The sequence below is a fragment of the Micromys minutus genome (genome assembly GCF_963924665.1).
Source record: "Micromys minutus genome assembly, chromosome: 19".
Classification (NCBI taxonomy): Eukaryota; Metazoa; Chordata; class Mammalia; order Rodentia; family Muridae; genus Micromys; species Micromys minutus.
The window spans coordinates 39904580-39916509 of record NC_137954.1 but is presented as its reverse complement, the minus strand read 5'-3'; the positions used below and the strand labels follow the sequence as shown (position 1 = coordinate 39916509).

The window sequence follows — 11930 nt, the reverse complement described above, 5'->3', positions numbered from 1 at the left end:
TTTGCTCTATAGTTACTATCTGGAAATGTCACTAGACTTACTACGTACTAGATGGCGTCAAGATTTAAAACCTCTTGTACCCTTTCCTGTAGGACAGTCACCCAAGCTCTGTGTGTAGCCCCCCCACCCCCACCAAAATCTGAACATCACACAGAGCACTATTGACTCCGTGTCCCCCCACCAGCCCCTGGGTCATCGCCAACTCCTTTATCTCCAAAGTCCAATAGCTACCCTCATGTTGGCCACTTCTCTAGGCCTCCTCTGGCAACAGAGAGGAGGTAGAAAGGGCTGGAGTAGGCCAAAGCTGTATATTCCTGCAAGTTTGTTGTCTCAGGAGGAGAGACTCTGTAAGCCATAAACCCCAGGGCGTGAGGCCTTGCTCAGAAGAGACAGTTTGGAGCCTTTGCTTAACCAGACCTCCCTAGCAGTGGGTCCCTGAGCCCTCTCTCTGTTTGCCTGCCCCTGTGAGAGGAGCAGTTTTTTACCACACACTCCCCACCATGGCGGACAGCCACAGACTCAGGCATCTGTAACTGTGAGCTCAAGTGAGCATTTCGTCTTTCAAGTCGTTTTCCCACTTTTGTTTTCCTGCTTGCTCACTTGTCACAGTGATTCAGATCAGCTTTGGTTCCTAGGCCCAGGTTTGCTGCCACCGGTGTTAACACAGATCGGCACTGCTGGCTTCCAGGAATTCCTGCAACTATCAATGTGCAGAGAACCAAATGCATGTCTCTCATCCTTTCTCATCCCCTTTAGTAGTGAGACATTTCATTTCTGCAACCCACTCGACTTCCAGGCGCAGAGATGAGAACAGAGGGGAAACACGGGGCTGCGCAGGCCTCTTTATTGTTCCTGGGTGTGGAGTGTTATACACAGCGTGTGGCAGTCACTTAGCTGGTAAAATATCTCAATAAATAAACAAATAAGCAACATATACACTGAACAGGGAATATAAAAAATGGCTAGCTGAGCAGATCATGGAGAAGTAAAGAACAGGAGCGAGCGGGCAAGAATTCCAGGCTTCCTCGAAACAGTAACGGGAGGTCTGGGGTGTGAGGGATCTTGGGTTCTTGTTCTGAGAGCCTTGGTCCAGTTTAAACAGGTTCTACAAGAATGCATTTATGTTTTATTTTAAAATATACATTTAAAAAAAGGCACTTAGAGGGAAATACAATCCAATATATATCCTTACAAATGCATTCCTGAATCTAGAACTTTCCAGAAAGATTCCCCCCAAACTAAAACCCAGGAGGAAAATCCCATGGTGAGCAGGCAAGGACACAGAAGTCACTGACAGGAAGGCCGGTGCCCATCCCACGGGTATCTCTGAGAAGGATGTGAACCTGGGTCACTGTCCCCTGCCACTGTTGTCCCCTCTGAACACTTGGGCACTGGGGTCATGAGGAGCCACGAGGTTGTCCGGGTGCCGAAAGTCACAGCCATGGACGCATCCAGTTCCGCTTACGCCTGAGATGTGCAGGTGGGTCTGGAAGAGAAAGAAAGGAGGGTAAGATGCTGCAGCATTTGGCATTTGGGAAAGTGTGGCCTTTATCTGAGGGAACCTCAGGCGGCAGGTATGAATAGAGAGCTGGCTGTCTTACTTGTGCCACTCCCAATTCCTTCCCCCAGCAGCTGGGTGGGGATGGACCTCAGAGTTCCCAGGCCCTGGAAGGCTGCTGTTCACATAGCACAGCACCATCTTTTTCTCAGGCCCACAAACTGGCTCCTGGGAGAGATGCCCACTTGGACTTCCAGGGTGGAGCTGTTGAGAGGCTGCTGTTGATGGTGGCTGACCTGAACTAGGAGGGATAGAATGAGTATTCAAGAGAACCAACAGCTCTGGGGAGAACCGTCAAAGGCTGACAGATTTCTATTTGTGAATTCTTGGGAATCCACACCTACGCCTTGGAAAATAATGATAGAGTACCAAGAAGTCACATTAAAAAGTGCAGAAAAATCCTATGAGTATCACAACCAACTTCCCCCAAAGTATAAACTCACACTTAGAATACCATAGCCTCAATGCCTGGATAGGTATGTGATATGTGTACACAGTGTATGTGTGGTGTGTATATGTATATATGTGTATGTGTGTGTGTGTGTGTTATGTGATGGGTGTGTATAGTATATCTGTGGTGTATATATGTATATGTATGTATGTTGTATGATGTGTGCATATATATATATGGTGTGTATATGTGTGTGGTATGTGATATGTATGTATAGTATATAGTGTACATGTGGTGTGTGTATATATATATGTGTGTGTGTGTGTGTGTGATACTTAGATACTTAGTGCGTAAGAAGTGTGTGTGTCCCATGTATACAATGAGGTGTGCAGCATACACTGTGCTGTTTCTTGCTCCTCATCTGTCAGTGAGATCCACAACTTTCCATCACTACAATGTCATAAAACTGATTTTTAAGCCATGTGAGGTAATGAAAACTGGGTCAGTAGGACTTGATGCCAATGCCAGCTACAAACTCGGTTCTCACGGTGACCTGGTGTAGGAACCTTCTGGGGGTCACTTAGCACTGTTTCTACTGGGGCCACCACTTGTAGCATTCAGATGTGGGCAGAGGGTCAGATGTCATGTTCATGGGAGACACTGTATTCACATGCCACAAACTCATGACCTGCGGGGCAATCCACTGACACGTACAGATATGGGCATACGTGTACACACATGCCTGGAGCTCACTGGTGCTTGGCTCAGCAGCAGCCCACCTTCCCCTTAGTGAGAGCGGATTTTGACCCACACTTTCTGCAGGGGATGGTGTGTAGACAGGAGGGAAAGTCCAGGTCCTTGGCGAGTCTCCATCATTCCTCTCTGCCCACCTTGAGCTCACTGAACGTGTGCGGGGAGATGGTGGGAAGGTGGGTGGAGAGCCAGCATAGGAGACGGTGGCCATTAATTCAAGATTGCTTACAGCTTCATAGTTCCATGAATGAGGAGGACATACTAGTTGGCACAAGCTGATGTCAGCAGTCAGCAGCATGCTGTAAGTCTCATCCATGTGGGTAATGAAGCCACTAAGGGTGGGAACAGCTGGGTCTATGTGTACACCAGGACCACAGCAGAAGCTGCACTGCTGTTCAGGATAGCACGCCATATTGCTACACCTGCACTGGCCAGTGTGCAAAAGCCTCAGACATTCAGCAATACTGTTCCCAAGACCTGAGCTCTCTGAGGGGCTTCTTAAAGCTCCAGATTGCTTCCCCCTTCTGGAATCATGACAACAATCTAGAAAGTTTAATATTTTCATTAAAATTAAGTATTCACACACAGAGAGACACACATGCAGACACAGGCACACAGACAGACACAGAGACACACACATATACACACAGACACCACACACAGAGGTGTGTGTGTGAGTGTGTGTGTGAGTGTGTGTGTGTGAGTGTATGTGTGTGTAAGTGTGAGTGTGTGTATGTGTGAGTGAGAGAGAGAGAGAGAGAGAGAGGGAGAGAGAGAGAGAGAGAGAGAGAGAGAGAGAGAGAGAGAGAGATTGCTTGCTTGATCTCTCTCTCTCCCTTCATTTTTTCAAGTTCAGAGCACTCCAAATATTTAAGCCTTTTTAAGTGGTCTTGGGCAGAAAGTCAAAGGCTGCCCTATTGGTGAATGTGGTTATAATTAGATAATTAATAAAGGGGGGGGGGGGAGAACGCTAAATGGAAGCCTTCCTCAGTGGGAGGAAATAATTACAACAGCTTTTGATATCTGAGCTGAGCCAGCCCTCCACGGGAAGCACAGGATGGTCCATGAAAAGCCAAGAATGGCAGGGGCTGTCCCAATAGGGTAGGTTTTGGGGGTTGGCTTCATCTGCCGGAGGGGCCTGGGGCTCAGGCAGAAGCAAGTGGCAGGTTCATTAGTCTTCTTGACTGAGAGCCTCCTAGCCTAACCCCTTGATGTCACCTTGACCCTCAAATGTCTGTAGACATGGGCAAATGTAAAACATCTGGGCTCAAGATGGCCTCCTCACTGAAGGGCTACCTGAGCCCCATGCATGGGCCTCCTGTGGCTCACTCTGGCTCTGCCTGGCCTGAGCAGGCTGCAGAGCTGCTGCAGCTGGACTGAGAGCAGTGTCCAGCGGTTCCTGAACCAGACCTCTAGTTACAAAGGCCGTCATGCTGGCCAAAGGACCTCATGCCACACTAGTGAGTCTCCAGCAAGTGAGGCAAAGAGACGGGCTGCAGGGAGTCTGTCTGTCCCACGTCTGTCTTTCCATTCATTCTCCCTCTTTCTCTCTCCCACTCTTTCTTCCCTCCTTCCTTTCCTTCCACCTGTGTGCACATTCATCCACCTCCAAGCATGCGCTGAGTATCTGGCATGTGCAAAGAACGGTGCTAATTGCAGAAAATGTAGAGAAAAAGAATCTGTGAGAAGAAAAAATGTATAAACTAGACCATGATGGAGGTACTAGAAACCTTCTTAAGGATAGACCACAGTGGAGATACTGAAAACTGTCCCAAGGATAGACCACAGTGGAGATGCTGAAAACTGTCTCAAGGAAAGTGCAGGCCAGATGCTGCTGTAGAGGAGACTTAGCTCAACTGTCAAAAGGAGCACAAAGTACACGTATTTGCATGTGTGTCCACCCACATGCACATACATACATACATATATACATACATACATACATACATACATACATACATACATACATACATGCACACACACAAATACACACAGCTGGGTTTCTCATGTTATATTCTAAAGGTGGAAGGGGAATTGACCCAGAACCATGGGTATGGCTATCAAAGAAGTCCAGGCTTTGCCCCTGCCTTACTTGACCTCTTTGCCCCAAGAATGAGAAAAGGATAAACTTTGGCTACATGTGGTCTGTCAGTTTGCACAAATGGGTCATCCCCTGCCAGTCTGCTTCTGCCTTTCTACTTTCTATTTCCTATACTGACACCCTGCTAGCCCTAATGCCAAGACCCTCTTAACTCCTGAGATTCTGGTTCCACAGAGGTTGGGGAGGTGGGAGTCTGAGCAGGAGTACAGCTGGACTAGAAGCTAGGAATGTGATCAGATCACAGGGGTCCCATTGCTCATCCAATTTGGGGAGCAATTGGGGTTCTAAAGAGCCCTATCTTCTGCCTGGGGCCCTTCCCATCCTGGATGAGTCTAGACACAACTTCTGTGTTGTGCTCACCAACCAGCAATGGGTGGCTGGAGAGAGGGAAGTAACATCAGTTAGGAGTCTCTGAACTCTGAGCAAGCAATGATCAAAGAAGATAGAACTTGAGGAGCACAGGACAGAGACTTCCATGAGGAATGTGTGTTATCACCCACTAAGTGTCCCCAGGGAAGGAGGTGTCTTACTTTGAGAGACAAAGAGCAGGTTGGAAACCATGAAACAAGACTCAGAAGCCAGAGAAAGATTAGGGTGGACATGGGTGATGATTGGAGAGGTAGACATTGAAGAGCAAACCCCAAGGTCAGACACTGCTTGGAAGCCTCCCTGCCCTGAGATGGGTATTAGCCACTGAGGAAAGAGAGTGAGTGAGTGAGTGAGTGAGTGAGAGAGAGAGAGAGAGAGAGAGAGAGAGAGAGAGAGAGAGAGAGAGAGAGTCCAGGAATATCCTTCCTGTCAACAAAGAGGAAAGTCTTCAAACTAAAGGGGACACTTGGGCCTGGAAGAAAAACTGAACCAGGCCACAAAGAAATTTCTAGATTCTGAAGAATAATGATAATTAAAAAAAACCCTATAGGAATTTAGACACAAAAAGAAACAAAGCCAGTCAGACTCACAGTGGTCTCCCATCTGTGTCTTTTACCTGACAGTTATAGAATGTTTGGAGCCTTAATGGGATAAGGTAGGCACTAAGGAAGCTCTCCAGGCGGAACTCCCAGCTATGGGGCCCACGGGAACCTGCTTGGGTGTCCAATGTCTTCATTCATAGAATGAGAGGAGAAAGTACATTACCCGCACTGCCAAATGGAGTGTTGGAAAGACAGGGAAATGCTAGTTTGGGCTGATCTGGGGTGCTGACAGGCTCTGGGGCTGCCTCCTAGGCTGGTATATCCCTAGGCCCTGACAACCTATGTCTTCTGCATCTCGCTCAAAGTTGCAGTGGGGAAATGCCATGAGCCGGTGCTCAGGCTGAGTGGTCTAGCTGTGAGCTGCCCCACCCTCATTTTAACATGGCCCAGGTTGGCCTCAAATTTGCAAGCATCTTGCATCCCAAGTGTTGAGGTTACAAGTATGAGTCACAACTCCCAGAAGACCACAACTCTTAATGACTGCACTGCTCTATCTACCAAACTCATCAACGAAAACTCATGACAGAAGAATGGACCCATGACTAACTGCCACCTAAAGTTACCCACTTACCAAAGGCTCATGCAATCCATGTGAAGAAGTAAACCTAGTTCAGGAGGGTATATCTGTAGCCAGACCTTGGGCTAAATACTCAAGAGTGGGGAGGCCTTGGGGTTGTGGCTCACATTCTCTGGGCAAACACTAAACAAGACTAATTATAAGACACTTTCAGGGCCATGGACCTTCTGTGTGTACTCTAAAGGTCATGGAGACATTTTCGGTCAGTGCTCAGACTAGCCGGATGGTGGAAGTTCTGGAGGGGAGGAAGCTATCTCCTTTCTTGCCTGGGGTACTATGCCAGCTGTGGTGATTTGAATAAGAATGGTCCCATAGGGCCATATCTTTGCCTTTCAGTCTCTAGTTGTTGGAACTATTTGGGAAGAATTAGGAGGTGTGGCCATGTTGGAGAAAGTGTCGCTGGGATGGGCTTTGAGGTTTCAAAAGCCAATGACCCACTCTTCCCTCCTCTCTGAATACTGCCCATGGATCAGGATGTGAAGCTGTCAGCTACTGTTCCAGTGTCACGCCAGTCTGCTTCTCACCATGATGACCATGTACTAACACCACAAAACTGTAATCAAGGCCCCAGTTAAATATTTTCTTATAAAAGTTGCCCTGGGCATGGTGTTTCATCACAGCAATAGGACAGTAAGTAAGACACTTGTCAACAGCACATGACGTACACTTAGTAGCTATTGAAAGAGGGACACCGTGAAGAGACCAGAGAGAACCTAGTAGCCCCCATGGCTTAGAACAGGGGCTTCCACCATGCCTGACAAGCAGTGGCATGGCAGGCCTGGACCAGGGTGGGCTGAGGACAGCTTAGGTAGAGGGATGAGTAATGGTAGAAAGACCAACTTTGCTATGCCAATGACAGCTCCTGCTGGGAAACAGTGGGCACCAATTCTGCCTTCTGGTCTTCATACTCTGTATTGTAGGGACACAGCTGAGCTTCAAAAAAACTCAGCTTTCACCTGGTACAGAAGAACAGTTGGTGAAGACCACACTGACATCACTAGGCAGAGAGAAGACATTACTGACCCCACCCTCAGGCCAGCCTTGCTTCCCACCACCCCAGGGAACCTTTAAGGCCCTAAGACCAGCAGGTGATGCTGCCATGTGTATTTCCCAAAGATTTCAGTCAGAGTGTTTTCCTCGCCTTGGCAGAGAGGCAGAAGGAGCCCTGGGCTGGTGGTGCCCAGGATGCTGGATCATGCTCACAGTGAGCTGCCTGAGTCTGGACTCTACAACGCAGAAGCAGGCACAGTGGCCACAGAGCAGAGTGTGACCGGGGAGCCTCTCAGTTGTCACTTAGGACCCCAGAACTACACCTGCACAAATCAAAGTTCCCGGCTCTTCTAGGCTGCTTCTGAGCATGCACAGTTGGAGATGTTCACATTCAGTAGCAGCTCAGCGCTGTACAGAAGGAAACTGAGGCTGAGACCATCCCCATCACGCAGAAGCTTAGCATAATGGCAGACACAAGACCGTGGACATTTTGCTGCTCCTTGTTTGGGCTTGGCTTTACCATGGCCACCACTCTGAGACTGGAACAGCTTGTTTCAAAGATCACAGACATCTAGGCCATGGATGTCCCAGGACAGTCTCTTGTGGGCCATGCAGTAGACACTGCTGGCCACCCTCAGTGATCACTCACCTAAAAAGGCAGGCACCACGATGTTGGGGACAAACACCACGTCATCTCAATCAAGCCACCAAAGTCTACCAGGGAAGAGCTTCAAGGAGAGCACAGGGCCTCTGAGGGAAAACCAACTCTGGGCAGCCTCAGGCCTGCTGCCAGCCCCAACCCCCTCCACACACACACACATACACCCCTGTTGATGCCTCCTCCAGCAGGCTGTCTTTTTGACAAATGCATGTTCACAGACAGGGAAGAAACAACATGGTTTGCTTCCAACGGCAAAATCTTCTTCCATTCCAGAACCTGCGGCCAAATCAGCTCAGAGTAAGGCAGGGCAGGGCATGTCAGAGATAGGGAATATCTGAAGACAGGGACACTACCTCACAAGAACTACAAGCCAGGTTAACCTGAATTCCTCAGGTGCTGGCAAGTTAGGAGTAATGATTCAGCTCCCTTGCTGGTTGCTGGATACTAGGAATTGGGTGCTAGGTGCTAGGTGCTAGGTGCTAGGAGCTAGGAGTGAGGTGCGCATGGCCAGTGTAGACTTATGGGACAAGGGTAGGGTGTGCAACAGTTAGGCTTCCTTCTCTCCAAGACAACATGTCTGCCTACTCATTCCTCTGAGCAGCTTCTGGATGGCTCGGGTGGTGGGGAGGTCAGATGGGCAAAGTTCAGAGCCACAGGCCTGGCCTCAAACCCCTGGCCTACCACCAGACTGAGCCTTCTGAAATGAAACAGTAGCTAAAAGACTTTTCGGAGAGTTTGAAGATGGGGGGGTTGGGAGGGCACTTCTGTGGGATGAAGGATGTCAGTGGGCTCTGGAGGAGGGATAGAGACAGGCTGTTCTTTCTCTGAGGCAAATGAAAACTGCCAAGCAATGGGCCTTCTGGGACTCATTTGTTTTTATAGTTTCCTCTGGGTGGCTGTGCCCGGGCCCCTCACAGGAGGTTCCTACTCTTCAAAGGGCTATTGTAGCATTCACCTACCTGAAGCAGCAACTGTGTGGTCTCCTTTGTGGGCTTCTGGACCTTGACTCTAGAGAGCTGGGCCAGAGCTTGGCTGTGTATCTCCTCAGACAATGAAAAGGCTGTAGCACTAACCATAGGGTTCTACAAAGCCAGCCAGAGCTGAGACTGGGAGTCACCCTCGTGGCAGAGGGGTCCTTTAACCCTCTAGGACAAAATGTTTCTCTACTGCTCTGTGATGACCCTGGATGTCTTTTCATTTCCTCTCTTAATCCCAGTTTGCATCTGATGCTCTTCAATCCCCCACCCCCAGGCTTGAGATGGGGTAAGTCATGGCTGTATGCTTCATTTTAGGGCATTTTAGCTTCTGATTCTGCTGCAGCTGGTGTGTTCACTGGGAAGGATCACCCCAGTGCATCTGTGCTTCTGAGGCCTGTGTTCACTGGGAAGAATGACCCCAGTGCATCTGTGCTTCTGAGGCCTGTGTTCACTGGGAAGGGTCACCCCAGTGCATCTGTGCTGCTGAGGCCTGTGTTCACTGGGAAGGGTCACCCCAGTGCATCTGTGCTTCTGAGACCTGTGTTCACTGGGAAGGGTCACCCCAGTGCATCTGTGCTGCTGAGACCTGTGTTCACTGGCTATCTTGAGGTGGCACAGTCTTGGCACTTTTGGACCCTCACAGGTAAGTCATTTGCAGGAAGGATCAGAGTGAAGTTAGGCAGAGAGGGTCACATAGACCTTCCTGACATCTGTCCTCTCTCTAGTTCAGTGCATACATCTGTCCTGGGCTTGCCGTGTGTAACAAAGGGGAAAGCCCTGTTCCTCTCACCATCCCCCTTCCCCATTAGGCTTGGCTGTCTTCTTCAGGGACTCCAGGCTGACTTTTTGAAATGATTCCCCAACTGGTGGCCCCAAAATAACCATAGAAGGGTCAGGTTTGCCTCTATCCCAGGGTCACAGCAGGGTCATCCCAGGAGCTAACTCTGTCCCTTTGTTTATCTCATGGGAGCTATCACAGCAAGGCCAGACTCAATGTCTCACTGGCCAAGCCTTCCTGTTTTACTGGCAGCCCCCTGCTCAGTAAAGCCTGACTTGTCTTCCTCATGAGCCATCAAAGGGCTGCAAAGGGCTTTCCCTAGCCTGAGAGCCACAGTGAGCCAGCTCGCCAGAGGAGCTCAGCCCGTTCCAAACCCTGCAGTTTCCGGGTCCAGGAACTACTCCTCAAAGTGACTCACGACTTCCTCGGATGCCGCTGAATCAGCTCCCAGATAAAACCCAGGGGAGCAAAAGGAGGATGGGAAACCGCTCCGTCCCAGCCTGGCGGCGACAGAGGCTCCTCCAGGGACCATCTAGTCAGACATTGTCGGCTCAGAGACAGAGAGTGCACGGCACACAGGTGGGCTAAGATGGGTAACCAGAACTCGAGTCCTGGCCGGAAATATTTCACGTGCACGGCTCCTGGCATGCAAGCACACACTCTGGGTGTTAACTCAGCAGATGCATTCAGATGATGTTAAGGAACACCTGCACGCCCCCAACACCAGCACCAGCTCAACAGAACCTGAAGGACGGCTGCGGGAGGGCACACTGGGGATGGGGCGTGCAGAGATGGGATTGTCCTGAACCAGCTCGCTGCTCATTTTGGGGACAGGTAGTACAACAATTCGTTGCAGCAAACATGCCATAGGTGTTTTAATGACACACTCAATGTAAGTATGCTGTGGAGTCAGTATGTACTTTACAAGCACAAAGAATTCCAGTGTAGCGCTGCTCTTGAGAACCCTCAGCACTACAAGAAAGGCCTCGACAGAGAAACGGGGCCTAGCCAAGCAGGTAAACATGAGGATCTGGGGTGGGCCAGTGTCACTTTGCGGAGGGGTCAGAGACATACAGGACTACATATGACAATTTGGAGACAGTGGTGAGTGTCATGGGCACAGGCATATTGGATATGCATTGTAGAGCTAAATCTGGTAGGGAGAGATGTGACCGGAATGATGGGGAGGGGGATCCCTCAACGGTCCAGAAAACTGGGGACACAGACTCAACTGGGTAAGTGGGGGAGTCACAGAGGCTACACTGCTTAGCTCACACAGACCCAGGAGTTGCCTAAGCTTCCAAAGCACGTCCTTCCAAAGAAGGTCCTCAGGGGGAAGGGAAGGAGGGAAGGAAGGAGGGAGAAGAGGGAAAGGAAGAGGGAGAGGCTGAGAGTGCAATACAACCATCCTTGTGAAAACTGGGTAACTTACTGTGCAAGAATTTGAATATTGGTCCCTGTTGTCCAATCCTGCAACTCTTTGCTTCCTGCCTATGATAGAACTCACAGAGCAAGCTGCACCAGGGGTGCAGAAATGAGCAGTCTTGTAAGAGGTCAAGTGTACACCTACAGTAGCAGGAATCCAGAAAGGAGAGCAGGCGGGTAGCAGCCCCGGCTATCCAGAGGACTGAGCCATCAATACAAGATAATGGAAAACGGAAACCTGGACCTCGAGAGGCAGTGGGAGGAGCAGAGATGGTAAGGTGACCTAGGAACAGCCTCTATATGCTGGGTGCAGCAGACACAGTACTCAGACACTGGGGGGTGGCACCTTGGTCGTTTTTATCTGCCAGGCTCCATTGGTAAAACACTCTCACTAAGCAGGTGCTTCAGTCCTCACACAGCCATGGTGCTCAGGGACCACGAGTCAGGAGAGCTGGCAAAGGGATCTGTGGTCACTTCTGGCCAGATGCCCTGTCACCTGAGGCCACTTGAGTGAAGTAGAGAGATCCAGAAATATGGTCATAATTGTTACATTTTAAAACGTCCCATTCCTGAATTAAATCCCACATTCATAAATGGTAAGCCATTGAAACGTTTATGCATTTATTTTGCTTTCCAAATGTGTTTTTTTTGAATAGGAAAGCAATTATTCTGTGTTTTCTTAAACAATGAATTTTTTTTTTTTGTAAGAGGCATCATGAGTGAGTGATAAGACATATGTGCACATCTC

General features: G+C 49.4%; 1 protein-coding gene across 1 annotated transcript in view; it reads right to left on the bottom strand.

Moving 5' to 3' along the window:
* Window positions 1–828: 828 nt before the first annotated feature.
* Window positions 829–11930, bottom strand: part of TWIST2 (twist family bHLH transcription factor 2) — a 41097-nt gene continuing 29995 nt past the window's right edge. Inside the window, exon 2 of the mRNA XM_080933502.1 lies at window positions 829–1486. The gene's annotated coding sequence lies outside the window, so the exon portion shown is untranslated. The remainder of the gene's footprint in view (window positions 1487–11930) is intronic.